General features: G+C 39.9%; 1 protein-coding gene and 1 pseudogene across 2 annotated transcripts in view; one reads left to right on the top strand and one right to left on the bottom strand.

The window, feature by feature from the left end:
• The window catches only part of SMPX (small muscle protein X-linked), a 48,631-nt gene that overhangs the window by 8,338 nt on the left and 24,962 nt on the right, over positions 1-15,331 (bottom strand). Inside the window, exon 5 of one of the 2 annotated variants that reach the window (XM_037046236.1) lies at positions 1,845-2,076. The exons of the other annotated variant lie outside the window; for it this stretch is intronic. The gene's annotated coding sequence lies outside the window, so the exon portion shown is untranslated. Of the gene's footprint in view, positions 1-1,844; positions 2,077-15,331 lie in introns of those variants that run through there. 2 annotated transcript variants of the gene reach the window in all.
• On the top strand, positions 835-953 carry LOC118987301 (uncharacterized; annotated as a pseudogene).

Raw genomic sequence — 15,331 nt, 5'->3', positions numbered from 1 at the left:
ACATTTTAGTACAGACTCTTCCTTCATATCACAGCTCTCCTGCTTCCTAGCTGTGTCACCTGTGGCAAGTGATCTTCCGAAGTATAAAAAAAATAATATCAGGCTCACAAGATTGTTGTGAGGATAACGTATTAAAGCATTTAATAAGATGCCTCCTACACAGCAAATACTCAATAAATGTACATTTATTATTACTATTAGTCCGGGACAAAGACCCCCCCAAAAGCTTATAAGTCAACATATCCCTTCATCCCCCTCTGCCTTCCAAGCAAAATTTAGTCTTTGCCATCTTGGTCTCAAGCTGATGAATACTGCAGCTCCAGATGGGTGGAGAGAAGAATTGAAAGGAGTGAATGCAGTCGAAATTGCAGAAGAAAGAAGAGCTACAACCATCAGCTGATAACTGGATTTGGGGAAAAGAATACAGAAAGGTTTCGGCTGTGTTTTGGATGAGGAAATCTTGGGCGGATATCAAGAGACTTTTTAGGTAGTTTTACTGAGTGTTGTACAATGTATATATCTCTTAAGTAAAGGTTTACATTCCTTTCTGGACCATTTTTGGCTATCAATTTGTTTCTTTTATGTAAGGCTCTGCTTAAATCATCTTAAACGTGGAAACCAGATGCCTGATATTATTTTGGTTGCATTATGTGCCAGAAAATGTTTTAGGCACTGTGGGCATACCAGTAAACTAGTTATCCTACTTCCTGGGACTGAACGTCTAGAAGGAAAGGCAGACAATAAAATAAGTGATGACGATCCACTCCTCCATGGTGATAGGTACTATTGTGATGGGACAGACACAGGAAACTTCCACTTTAAGAGGCTGTGGAAAAGCTCTTCAGAAATAGTATTAAAAGTGAGACCTCTGTACAGAAACAGGAGGCGAAGTAAACTCACCCCATGTACGCCTCAGCCTCAGCCTGGTCTGTATTATGAATGGGGGGACATGGAAAAAAAGTGAAACCTGAATGATGGGTAGGAGTTAGCCAGCTAATGAGCAGGGGAGGAGAAATTGGAAAATAATATTCTGAGCATGTATAAAAACCTGGTGTCAGCATGGCACCTCCATGAACTGGGAGAAGTTAACTAGGGTTGGAGCAAGGAATGCCCTGGGTGTGGAGAAATGTAAGATGGGAACAAACTGGTGAGTCTGAGTCCATTCATGCAGGCCCTAAGGGTAATGGGGAGCCACTGAAGGATGCTCAGCAGGGCAGTGACATCACTTCTGTGTTTTTTCTTTTTTTGAAAGATCTGTTGACTTTCAGGCTCTGGCAACTAAAAAACAAGAACAGGCTTTGAGGAGTGAAGTGCACAAGTCACTTTGACAGCTTTGGGCCACTAATGCTCCAGTTGTTCAGTGAGGTCACCTGTGTGACAGCAACAAGAATAGTGGATAAATGGAGTTTACAAACCTTTCAGGATGAGCAGAGGGGTCAAACATCAGAAATTCATAGCACTTAGCTGAAGACTGTTGCCTGAGGACTAAGTAAGGAGGCCCTTCAGCCATTAGCAAAGGTCCAGGGGCTCCTCACAGAAGCATTGTAGCTCCAGATCTTAAACTGCCATGAGAGACTTAGGAAAATCTCCACAGGCCACACAAGCATTACTTGGAGAACTAAATATGAGACAAATCACAAGTGACCATAGACTGATAGGTGGGCAGTGGGAACTCATACTGTTTTCACCTGTCAATTTGCAGTATTTTGTAGACTAGGAGGAGTGTGAGCTTAAATAAAGCAGAAATGGACAGTCCAATTTCATGGCTTAATTTATTGAATGAGTGAAGTAAACCTTGGGAGGGAGATGGATTTATTCCTAACGATTTAAACATTAATAAAGCTTTGCTATAAATGGAACTCAAGAGAGAAGTTAGCTTGTCAGAGGGCAAAGGAGTGGGCCCCATTAGACAAAATAGGTCAGGCAGGGAGAATGTCATCATATCTCCTGACTGGTTATGTTGATCAGAGATGACAGGCATTGTCATTTTCTAACTGATTGAAAAGGGAAAGAATATACAAGGGGTTCCTTTCTTGTTGTTGCCTTTCTCAGAAGATAGCTGTTTCAGAGGGGATCCTGAAAAGAAAAGAACTGATAATATTTATCCAAGTTTTGAATTCTGTGCTTAAAAATCTTTGTGTGGGCCCTGGCTGGTGTGGCTCAGTGGATTGAGTGCCAGCCTGTGAACCAAAGTCGTAGGTTTCAATTCCCAGTCAGAGCACATGCCTGGGTTACGGGCCAGATCCCCAGTAGGGGGCGTGTGAGAGGTAACCACACTGATATTTCTCTCCCTCCTTTTGCTTCTGTCTAAAAATAAATAAGTAAAATAAAATCTTTGTGTGGGTGTGCACATGTGTTCTCGTATGAGTGTTTTCAGAAAAACAAAAACAATTCTGTGCTTCTCACAGGGAGCTCCTGTGGCTGGATCTCACTGTCTTTCATTTGGGATTAATGAGAGAGCAAGTTCTGAGGAGGGTGGCCCTTGCATTGGTTTGATTTTAGGTGATTTCCTTTCTTTCCCTTGGTTTTTGTTTTCTTTTTTCTTGTGGTCCTTGTTTTTTCCCTCACAACAAGCCAGGGAGAGGGAGCACTGTGCAAAAGCTAAAATGTATCCCTCAAATGCTGGATTTGCCTTCTGTAAGAGGTTCTGCTTCTTTTCTCTCCTTTTAGAGCACCTTGTTCCTTAATTACTCAAGTGAAGAAAAACCTTTCCCAAGTGTTGGAAGTTTGCACTTTGCTTATAGGTTGTTTAGTTTATAAGGCTTCCTATGTTAAAAACGCTAAGGAAACTGGCTTTATATTTGGAGATAATCCTTCTAACCTCCCCAAAGATAAACAACATTTGGTGTTTAAAAAATATTAAAAATTGTAGATGGTGAAGATCAGTGGGGTTAAAAGAAAAGCACATATTGAAGTGTTAAGGTTCTGACTTTGGGCAAACCTCACTTCTCTGGACCTCAATTTACTCATCCCTTAAAAAAAGAGGGGTATGCCCTGGCTGGTGTAGCTCAGTGGATTGAGTGCAGGCCTGTGGACCAAAGGGTCACAGGTTCAATTCCCAGTCAGGGCACATGCCTGGGTTGCAGGACAGGTTCCCCATGGGGGGTGTGTTCAAGGCAACCACACATTGATATTTCTCTCCCCCTCTCTCTCCCTTCCCCTCTGTCTAAAAAGAAATAAAAAATAAAATATTAAAAAAAGAGGGGTAGGCTACAATTGTGGGCATCCTCCCAGATGGCCCCCAGTTAGTCTTGCCTCCCAGTATTCACATTCCTTGTATAGTTCCCTCCATCACTGAGTAGGTCTGACCTGTGTAATCAATAGCATTTTACAGAAATGATAGAGTGTGACTTCCAAAGCTAGGTTGTAAAAGTCATTAAGGCTTCTGCCTTGCTGTATCTTGAATCACTGGCTCTGGGAGAAACCAGCTGCCATGTTATGAGGGCACTCAAGCAGCCCAATAGCAAGGATTACATGGGAATGCACCAAAGCCTCCTGACAACAGTCATCACCAACTAGCTAGCAGCATGAGTACACCATCTTGAAAGTGGATCTTCCCGTCTTAGTCAAGTCACTTCTGAATTCCTGACCCAGAAAAACTCTGAGATAATTTTATTATTGTTTTAAGCTGCCAGATTTGGGATAGTTTGTTATACAGCAATATATGATGAATACAGGTGCCCTTGGCAAAGCCAAGCTCTTATAATTTGTTAATGAATAGGTGTCATTGGTCAGAATCATAAAAAGTTGGCATTTCTTTTATGTCCAAAACCATATCCTAGCTTTGGGGTAGGACCATGTGGTTTGGGGCATTTTCAAAATGGTAGGTAGTCAAATCCTAGAGTCCTAGCATCCTGAGAACTCATGGATCCAGCTTTGTGGGGACAGGCCAACATAGCTGGCTGACCCATCAGTTACACTTTAGCATATCACACTGAAAAATGCAATTATATTATGTTTATACCCAAAGACTGAACTGTTTAAAAGAAACTCCAATGGAATAGGGACTTCCTTGGACTCTACTTAATGAGTCACTCCAAAGGGTGAAAAAGCAGCCCTGGTAGCTTTTGGAGTGAGATAAATTGGGATAGTTAAAAGTTTCTGAGTTCATGGTCAAACCCAAGTGACTTCCCAGGGTAGGGGGCATATTTGGAAAGCAGGGGGTATAAAGAGGACCTATTAGTCTGTGTCTTGGTTGGACTAATTGACATTGATGGTCCTCTGACCTATGAGGATGTAACTCTACATATTGGTGGCTAGACACATATCACAACACTGACAAGGTCCAACATATTAACTACTGGGAACCAGAGTCTCTTCATCTCCTTCTCAGCCTAATATGGCTATTGTTCTCAACTTATATGGCAGTTTGGATAACTTAGCATCTCTTCCCCATGTTGTAGCCCAAACAGAGGATGTGGCTTACCACTGGATCACCCTCTGAATAAATAAGTCTATGCTACATGATTTTCAAAGAATGCTTGGCTGTTTTCCATATTTAGATACTTTTGTCTCAACAGCCTTGACATTCAATCAAAGAAATACTTTTCTAAGCAAGAAAGATTTTGTTCTGTCTTGTCCACATTGTATCTGAGAAACATCCTTTAACTCAGTCCTTCTGACCCAAGTCCTTATCCCATCCCCCAAAGAATTCATTGTTCAGAGGTGGGGCTCAGGTAAGTTCTAATGTGCAATTAGTGCTGAGGACTATGGGTGTAACTGTATCCAGCAATTTGCTGCTGCCTGACTCCAGGACTAGTTAACTAGAGTAAAAATAAGCCTTCCTCATCCAAAACCCAAGTCTGGACAACTCAGTTATTCACAAACTGGCTTCGGTTCTTATGTCATAATAGTTGAGAAAAGCTATACAGCTACGTATTAATCAGCCAAGTAGTTATCCTGGTCCTATCTTGTACTGGACTTGAAAAGTGTTCAAATTTAGAATGGTGTGTGTGTGTGTGTGTGTGTGTGTGTGTGTGTGTTACTTCCACTATCTGTACATCTATAACAGTATGCTTGAATGGAGATGATCAACCCCAGCTTTTGGTCTCTGCATATATTTGAAATTTGGCAAGTTTTTCCTTAGAAATATCTATATAGACATTAGAAAAATGGTTCTTTTTCTTTCTTCCCAATCATTGCATCCAGGGATCTTTTTGTATTATTTCTTACAAATGTGGTGGCCTACATTTTGCCTGTTGGCTCTGGTTTGCCAACCCTTCAACTGTAGCAGTTTTAATAAACAGTTACAGAAATTAATGTTGTATCAGTACCGTTAAGTGACTGGTAGGAAACTTGAGAATGTCACTGGCAGAATTCTTCATCCATTTTATTAGGATTGTCCCCATAATTTACACAGCACATTTCACCCCATGAAATTTTTTACCTGCTACATAAACAGTCAACCTGGGAAAATGGTTAAAGAGTCAGACAGCTTAAATTCAAATCCTGGCTGGGCCACTCTCTAGTTGTGACACCTCAGGGGGAGTCACATAACCTCTCTTGTGCCTCAGTTATCTCACCTGTAAAATTGAGCTCTGATGTATACTAACTCCTTTAATAATCACAAGGTAAAGTGCTTAGGACAGTGTCTGACCCTTGGAAGCACTATTATAAGCATTAATCATTGTTATTTCATTGATATTCCATATATCTAAATTTCAGCAAGGAAATTTGACCAAGTTGCTCCCTATACCTTTGGATAATAGCTATAAAACTGTCGGCCAGGTGATGGGATAGTTAGAGAATTTTGAATGTCCAGACCTAAACAATCTACATTGATTGCTCTGGGTGGGTATGTGTCAAAGTGTGGCCCCAAAATCAACAGTATCAGCCCCTGGGACCTTGTCAGAAATGCAAATTCTCAGGCCCACCCCAGACCTACTGATTCAGAGACTCTGATCCTGGGGGAGGACAGCAGTCTAAGTTTCAGAAAGCCTTCTAGAGATGATGCTGATACACAAGAAAGTTCAAGAACCAATGCTGTAGGCAAACCTAAAGAGTTTCCGCTGATCCACCCCACAGGATGCTGTCCTTTGGTGCTGCCTTGTCTCCACTGTCATCAAAATCTCAGTTAAGGACAGGGATGAGCTTGCTTCTCAAATTGGCAGATGAGACATGCAAAGCCAGCCTGAAGGAAAACTATACTGTTGGATGCTAGAATGTGGACCTGAAATTATCTCAGTTGATTGGACGTGCCAGCCAATATTCACAAACTTGTTTTGATTTTTAATAAAGATAGCTTTATTTTCACCTAACACAAATTTCTAACTCAACTTTCTTGGCATTTTAATTCCTACATGTTTAATGCAATTTTCAGTGATGTGGGTATCCAGGCACTGTGTTCCTTGGTAGTACTGTAGCCAATACTACAGGGTTGCAGCATATTGATCCCAAGTACAGGAGCAATTTCATAATGTCACCTAGTGAGAAAGGGTGTCAACCTGGAGGAAAAACTAAATCTGCAGTCAATCATGGAGGGGTAGCAGTAAGATAGTGAGGAAGTTCAGGAGTCATTTTAATGCAGTTGCATTTCCCATATGTGCTTGTCTCCTAACATTATTAGTTGCTTTGTCTTATCTGGACCGTGGGCTCTTCTTCCCGTGCACTGAGAGTCCCTGCCAGCCAAGGCCTCTGAGACTAGCTCAGTTGGTGGTGTGACCTGCTCCTGGAAGTGGAAGCAGATGTATAACTGGCCCATAATTGGGTGGGATTTGGCTCAGAATGGCTTCCAGGCTCCCTTTGTCCCAGCAGATAACCAGCAGTCAACTTCATATATGATTCTGTGGGGAGTCTGGGATGCCATTTCTTGGCTGTTGGTGATGATGGAGGGCTTTCATCTCCAGAAGAGTTGACCTTTAGGGCATCTTAAAGTGAAGTTTTAGCCAAACACATTTGTTTGGTACCTGGTCTTTCTGAAATTAACACATTTCAACCTGATTTTCAAATCTGGATCAAATCAGTGCGTGTGTGGTATGTTTATATGTATGTGTATAAAGGACACAGCATGATTTCTTTAAATTAAGCAGCAAGAAAAAAGGAAATAGAGATGCAAATTGAGCTAGTACATTTCCTTTGTAATATATCTATAGATAGAAATGGGTAGATTAATCCTAGCTATCTTTTTATGTCAGTGAGAAAAGCCATTCTCGGTAGAAGCAGAGCTGAACAGAATCCATTCAGTTCTGGACCATGGCACAGGTTATAACTAAGCCTGCCCTGGCACCACTATAGACTGCATGGTGATTTCACTTTTCTGATTAAAAGGGATCACACCCATTTTTACAGATGGACTTAAAGGCTTAATTAATAATTAGTGTTAAAATAATTTTCTCTGGAGGGAGATGAGGGTATCTTCCAATCTTCTACCCTGTGTGAAGTTGGAAGTCATGTAATAATGAACTGCAAATTCAATTCCTGCCCTACCTGTCTCCGACCACTATTGTGAGCCTCAAGAGAATGAACACAGAAGTACTTTGGAATTTGTAAAGTCAACTGTAAGGGCTTGTTAATATTAATGCTACGATTAGCTTCTAGTTAGATGTGATTTTGGTGTTTTGCAGCAAAATTCCAAATAAGCCTGTTGCCTCATTGCCTGGCTCATGATGCACCCTTAAGTGGCCATTTCACAAAGTCTCCAAGTCACCATCTTCTTATCAAATTAAGTAACATCAGAAGTAGGGATAAGATACTTCCAGACAGTAAAAGCTAGAAATTGGATGTGAATGGGGCATAAGCCAGGACAAGATGTCATAGAGAAGACATCTAGAGCACTTCTGTATGTTTTGATCAATGTGGATCTTGTTTTAGTTTCTCAAGTAGCACATAGTCTGTGCACAAAAGATCGCTAAAAAGGTGAGATACCTCTTCTTGGCCATTGAGCCCATTCAAAATGCTCAGTAAAATGGTGTCTGAAATGGTGTTTCACTTTTCCATGATAGGAAGAAAGAATGGCGGTTTGACTGTCCAAATGTTTCTTACTGATTTTCTTTGGAAACAGGTTTTGAAAAATGGGACTGCAGTGCCTCCTCCAGGACAAAGAGTATACTTGCAGGTCAGAAATCATCTCACGACTGACTGACTTAAGCTCAAAGTATTCGTGGTAGGTGGTGACTAAGGAAGAGATCTTCCTAGATGCTTCAAAAGCTTCAGTGAGCTCATATTAGGCACAATTAGTGGGTTTTCACTTTCAGTGAGTGTTTTCATATTCCATGGAGAAACATGCAGAGCTATTCTTTAGAGAGTATTTCCTTCAAAAACCAACCTAAACCTGCCCTTGAAGAAAGGCCTCTCTCACATCCTCACTCAGCTAGACCGTGAGGTCCTTGAGTGGGGTTGTTTGTATCACCTTGCAGAGGGCATCAGCAAGTTATGGGGAAAACAGAGGGAATGAACACTTTTTGGATGCCAGTTTATGCCAGGTGCCCCATTTGAGTGAACTCACTCTCTTTATGGCTCCCTATCAAGATTGGTATTATCATTCTCATTTATAGATGTGGTTCAGAGTGGTCAGGAGCCTGTCCAAGGACATAGGTGGAAGCAGAGCACAGGTGTGTCCACTCTATTCAACACATCCATTGTCATAAATTAAGTTTCTTCAATAGTAACGTGCGATCATTAGTAATAATAATAGCCATCACTGTGTTGAGGACTTTAAACACACTATGTAATTTGGTGTTTCTCAAATTCAGCACTGTCAGCATTTCCTATGGGCACTGTCCTATGCATTTGTGGGGTGTTAGTTTCATCCCTGGCCTGTACCCACTAGATGCCAGTAGTACCCACTCTAAGGTGTTATAACCAAATATGTCTCCAAACATTGCTAAATGTCCCTTAGCATGGGGAACAAAATTACCCCTATGAGTTGGGTATTTTTTTAATCCTTTTTTGGGAAAAGAAACAGCAATTATGCCATAGCATAGACCAAGGGAATAGGAAAGCCAGGACATGATCCTGTGCCTTAATCACCTCTAAAGTATATGCTCTTCAACCTTTGCTCAGTGGAATATCTGTTTTCCAACATCCAATGTAGAATCTTCATCACCTATATTCCAAAGGCTTTGTCTTGTTTCTTCTTCATTCCTGGCAGCCATTATGTACTGATGTTCTCTCTCGTGTGCTCACTCAGCTAGACCATGAGGTGCTTGCATGAGGTTGTTTTGTATCATCTATATCACCTACCTATAATTTCATAGTGCCTGGCATGTAGTGAGTGCACAGATGTTCACTTAAATGAGTGAATTCATTCTAGTACTTTAATCTAGTTTATGCTGTGAATTTTCCTTATGAAGAAAAAGATTAATTCAACCAGGGTAAATTCCAAGTAGCTCATTTATAAAATTATTTGGAAGTAAAAATACATTTAGGCTGAAGAAATGTATGTTTGAACACTCAGAATTTAATAAACCTGTTTGGTAAGTTTTCAGGAATTAATTGTTGCCTTTGGAACTAAAGGGTAGCCATGGTTGCTATTATTTCTATACAAAATGGGGAATTGGGCAAAAACTAGGCAGTAAAATATGTATTACTTGTTAAGGATTTGGCTGTGCCTGCTACATGTCAGGACAGGTCTTCTGGAATAGAAGGAAGTGCCACTATCCTTTCTACAGAAGGCATCCAATGACGTTGGGGCAGTAGGATATGCTTGTTTTCTGATGTTTTTTCCACAGTCAAGATACAGGGTTCTAAGCAGCCTTTGTGCCACCTGCCTGGATGAAAGTGATTCCAATCTGTCAACTGCTAAATAGAAATTTCCCTCAGTGAGAAGCCAGTTGACCAATCCCGCCTGGTATTAAAGCAGCTACCACCTTGCCATCTGCATAGAGCCCTAAACCAGAGGGTATGGGATGATCAGTTCACAGGCAGAAAGCAGTGGCTAGGGAATACGAGTGAAATGTGCAAGTCTCAATCTGCTCCTCCTGATTCCTTCTCCTTCTCAAATGCCACATGTGGAAGGAGTTCAAACAAGCAGTGTTGTCACGATGCTGCCAAGCCTGATTAGACAGCTTGGAATTTACTTCTCTGGTTTGCTGTGTGGGCTGCACACAGCGTGAGTGGGAATGAGAGAAAAGGCTTCATGGGTAGAAGACGGCTGTCTCATGATGACACAAAGCTGCCTGCCAAGCCCTCCCTCATCCCGCTCTTTCCCACACATCCCACTCATCCCGCTCATCCCACTCATCCCAAGAGTAAGGGAGGGCTCTACGGAGGCCTGATGCTCCTCTGCTGCAGTTTTGTCAGCATCAGACCAGGTCCCTGTCACCCTCTTGGCACGGCCACAATCGCTGCTGTTCTCTTTCCCTCTTCTCCTCCCCCTTTTTTCCCTTTCCTTCTCTTCCTTTGCCTTTCTCTCAACCTCTCTCTCTTTCATGCTTTCTCTGACATTTAAGGGCATTAACCCTTTTTCAAGACTCTTAAAAAGAGCAAGTTATTTGTGCTTTCATGCTGTGTTGCCTATTCAATTGAACCCTGGTTCATATGGGTATCCCTAAAACTGGCATCCTTAGTGCCTGGTGCGTACTTTATGCTTAATGTTAATTGAATGAATGAATGCATGCATGAAAGAAAGAAAGATTGAATGAATGAATGAATGAATGAATGAACCAATAAACCAACATGTCAGAGTTGTGGTATCACCTCTTTGTGGAGGTGACAGTTTTGCAGCCTCTTTAGCCTTTGCTTCACTCTGACCTAACACAGTGAAGTATTTGCAGAGCCTGGAAGACTGCAACTAAAAGAACATTTTTTTTAAATGCAATGGGTTATAGTGATCAAAAGAACTGGATGTGGAGTATGACAGATAATGGTCTGTATCTTATCTCTGTGATTTACAAGCTGGGTGAACTTGGTCGAGTTATATAAACTCTCTTGGCCTTCTTTCCCCCATAAATGAAATGGGCATCATAGTATATACCCCATGCAGTAGACATGAGGAGCAAATGAAGTAACATATGTGAGACGCAAGACAAGGTGTTTGGCATATCGTGAGCATATACTAAATGGCAATGCTAATGATGACAATAATATGATGGGATTGATGTTGGTGCTGATGGTTACTAATGCTTAATGTTAATATTTTAAAAGACTTAATGAGATGAAGAGGTAACCTACTACTTTTTGAAATATTTGAGATAAAATATAACCTACAAAAAATAGTTGTGTTTAAGGCCTAATACTTTAACCCAGGAATATTCCATATAGACTTTATACCAGAAGTATATTTAGTTTACCAATTGAGAAAGGAATCATATTTTAGAGTGCTTTCTCCCTAAATCTCTGATTACTGTAAAGATACTATAAATATTAGGCAATTAATTACTATTCTCTTTTATTAATGTTTTGATTGCAGTAAAATGTGATGCATGGATTGCTTGGTAAGAAAAGTTTACAAGTTGGTCCTGATATCAACCTTCTGAGTACATAAATAAGGGTTACCTACTCTCAGCACTACTGACATTTGGGATGAGATACTTCTTTGTTGTGGGGAGCTGTCCTACACATTGAGTCATCTCCTAGCATCCCTGGTGCGTCCCCACTAGATGACAATAGTAACTCATACTTCCCCCTAGTTGTGACAACTGAAACCTCAGGTTGTCTCCAGACATTGCCTCCCCCCACCACTGCCAACCACTGAGATAGGGTAATGAGTTCCATTGCATTGGGTACAGGGCAAGTGTCAGCCATAAATATCCTTTAACCCATGGAAATCTACATGCCAGTGTATAAGGTTCGACAGATTGGGGTTCTGAGTCACCTCAGCCTTCTACCAAGATGGCTGGAGTAGATGTACTTCTCTGGTCTCGAGTGTACTCCCTAAAAGTTCTCTCACCAATTCCAACTACCCCTGAAACCATCCAGGTAGCTTCTGTGTGTTTGCTGTGGAGAGGCTCTTAAAGCAACTACCACAATCAGCTTAAAGGCCCCTCACAGTCACCCTCAAGAATATTTAAGGCCACACAGGCTATAACCAGAGCCTAGAACAACAACTTTGCAGGCAGAAAAACAAATGAATAAAACCTTGATGCAGTTCAGAACCACTGCAGAACCCATCTTCATCCCAACCAAGTGGGGAGCAGGAAAAAAGAGCATCACAAATCAAAAGAAGTGTGGCTTCATTAGAAAATGGGAAATCTCAGCATAAAAACATTTCCTTTGAAGAAAGTGAATAGAGCTTCTGTAATTGGGTCAAAGCATAGAGTATTTCAGAATTGAGGACAAAAAAATTTCCAGCAAATCACAGAGAAGACATTTGGAGAAGTTGTTGAGTTTCTTTTTTTTAAGTTTAGTTCTGCAGAAAACAATAAATATGTCCTCCATCTTCTGGCAGAAGGAAAAGGTTATGAAATCATGATAAGTCAAAGACTATGAGAAATAAATCATCTTAATTCTGAAGGCTGCAAAGCAACATAAAAATACTTTTATAGCAAATGTAAAGTAGAAAAGATAGGAAACCATATAACTGCAATGAATCATGCTGTGTAAGAAAAAAGTAAAAGGAGAACCACTTCCCATTTACTGAGTATTTAAATTTACCCCATACCAGGAGCTGTGCCAGGATATAATTTTTAAAATAGACCTCCCTAATCCTTCACAACTACCCTATGAGGGAAATGCTATTTTCTGCTTTTAGTGAAATGAGGAATAGGGATGTAGAGCTGAAAGTTGCAAAGGTAGACAGTAATGAGACCATCTTTATGACCCCAGATCCCATATTGTCAGCAATTTTGTTGTATTGCATCCCATATGTAATCCCAGAGGAACAGACTGGAGGGAAACTAAGTGAATATTATGCTAAAATGTGATCTTAAAAAATAAATAAATAAATAATAAAATAAAATAAAATGTGATCTTATGAGCAATTACTTAATTTCTGAGCTTCTATTACATTGTTATGATATTTATATGAGTAGTTTTAAACTTTTTGTATTTTAACATTTGAAAAGTATAATATTTTCATTTGTGCATTAATTTAATCATCTGCCATTTATATAGATATGGATTTTTTACTCTAGGATAATCAAGGGTGTGTTTCCCAAATATGGAGTTGCTCATACTGATTTGGTTGGTTGGCTGATTTGAGATCTTTCTTCTTTTTTAAATAGAGGCATTTACAACTGTAAATTTGCCTCCTAAACACTGCTTTTGCTGGCATCTCACAAATTTTGGTATGTTGTATTTTTATTTACATTTGTCTCTGAACTATTCTCTGATTTCCCCTGTGATTTCTTCTTTGGCTCATTGGTTATTCAAGAGTGTGTTAAATTCCACAACTTGTGAATTTCCCAGAACTTCCTTCTGTTATTGACTTCTAATTTCATTCCTGTGTAATCCAAGAATGTACTCAGCACGATTTCAGTCCTTTTAAATTTACTGAGACTTGCTTTATGGCCTGATAATATATGGCCTGTTCTGGACAATATACCATGTGCACATGAGAAGAATGTGTGTTCCACTATTGTTGTCTTCTCTTTCTGCTATAGACTGAATGTCTGTATCACCTCAAAATTCATATTTTGACCTAACCCCTAATGTGATGGGACCTTAGAGAGCTGTTTAGATCATTAGGTATCTTTATGAAAGAGACCCCAGAAAGCTCTCTTGCCTCTTCCACCATGTAAGGACACAGTGAGAAGTTGGCCATCTATGAACCAGGAAGCAGGTCTACCAGAGCCTTGGTATAGGACTTCTCAGCCTCTAGAACTGTGAGAAATAAATTTCTGTTCTTTATAAGCCATCCAGTCTATGGGATTCTCTTATCACAGCCCAAACAGACTAAAAGTTTTTCTGTTGATCTTCTCTCTAGTTGGTCTATCTGTTGTTGAAAATGGAATATTAAAGTTACCTGCTATTATTGTTGAATTGACTATTTCTCCCTTGAATTCTGTCAGTTTACTTAATGTATTTTGGGGATCCATTGTTAGGTACTTAGTGCACTTTTCATGAAGTGTCTGAGTACATAAATTTGCCCTCCTGCCAACACTCTCAAAATTAGTCTTTGAATCAGCAGGAATAATGGTGATGCATGTTTAAGAATAATCAGCACCTTAAGCGCTCCTCGATCAGAGATGGCATCTCTGTAAATTACTGGTTGGTAAATATGTCTTATCTGGACATAAATGTTCTTTGAAAAATAAAGTCAAAGAATTCTTGAAAACAAAATTATTAAATGCTTTTACAGTTTTTTATTCCCTTTTGAGGAATATGAGTCAAACTTGACACTTTCCATAATTTTTTTATTTTTCCAGAAGAATAAAATTATTATCAGTGAATTAAAGTTGAACTTCTGAGCCCTTTACCAGTCATGATCAACAAGCCTACCTTCAGCCCTTGAAAGAAAAGCTAGTCTTGCTTTGAAGTAATAATATCCCCGAGAATACAAGTACTTAGAGAGTCTACAAGAACATATTCCTTGGGGACATCAGACTTGCTGTGGTCAAGGCACCAGTAACAGTCTGCCAATATACCTTTTGTGCTCAAGAGTCTCCCCAGCCTTTAAGGAGCTATATTCTGGTATTATGAAGAACATATAAACAAGAAAACCAATACATCACTGTGGTAAGTATTGTAATAGCATAAACGGAAGATGCAAGGGATGGGACAGAGTGCTCGAGGAAAAAAGGACACCTTCCCCAACAGGGCATTATAATGGTTCTTTTCAGATCAACAGAATACAGATTGAAGGCTGATTGGCCAGTGCAGGGTATAGAATAGAGACTAACTTGAGAGCATGGGACTACGTGTGGGTACATAGGAGTTGTAGATCATTCCAACTCAATCTCACTTATCGACCTATAGCAATGTTTCTCAAAGTATGATCTAATACCCACTGTGTATCCTCAAAAGGATTCCTGATACAAAAATGTGAGTTTTCCTGAGTTCTTAAAGGTAATTAATTCCATAGATTTTCACTTTTATACATGGCCAAAAGCTACTAAGTGATTTATTAAGAATTACTAAAATATTGCAATTTCTGAAACCATAGTTTAGTATGTAATCAAGAAGTCTGGCTGCCACACAACATTTGGTCATGCTACAATGTCCAACACAGAGACGAGGAATTCTTACAACTTCAGAATGACAATTTCTTTCTAGTGCCTCATGAGTCCTAAGGCTTTCAATTGCTGCTATTTTTATGTTCATTAAGATAATTGTAGAACTGTTCTTATAGTTTATCTTAGTTAATCATTTTGCCTATAATTACTGTATTGCTACCACTTTGATGTTTATTTTGCTCCTCTCCAATTTATTATCACTGAATTCTTTTACTACTAGAAAAAGAGAAGGGATGATGAGGGCAGGATATGGCATCTTGTTTTGCTTTTCCCCAACAGTT

Source organism: Sturnira hondurensis, unplaced genomic scaffold (genome assembly GCF_014824575.4).
Source record: "Sturnira hondurensis isolate 20B ecotype Veracruz unplaced genomic scaffold, ASM1482457v3 Scaffold0005220, whole genome shotgun sequence".
In the NCBI taxonomy this organism is placed as follows: domain Eukaryota; kingdom Metazoa; phylum Chordata; class Mammalia; order Chiroptera; family Phyllostomidae; genus Sturnira; species Sturnira hondurensis.
This window is presented reverse-complemented; position numbering and strand designations above follow the sequence as displayed.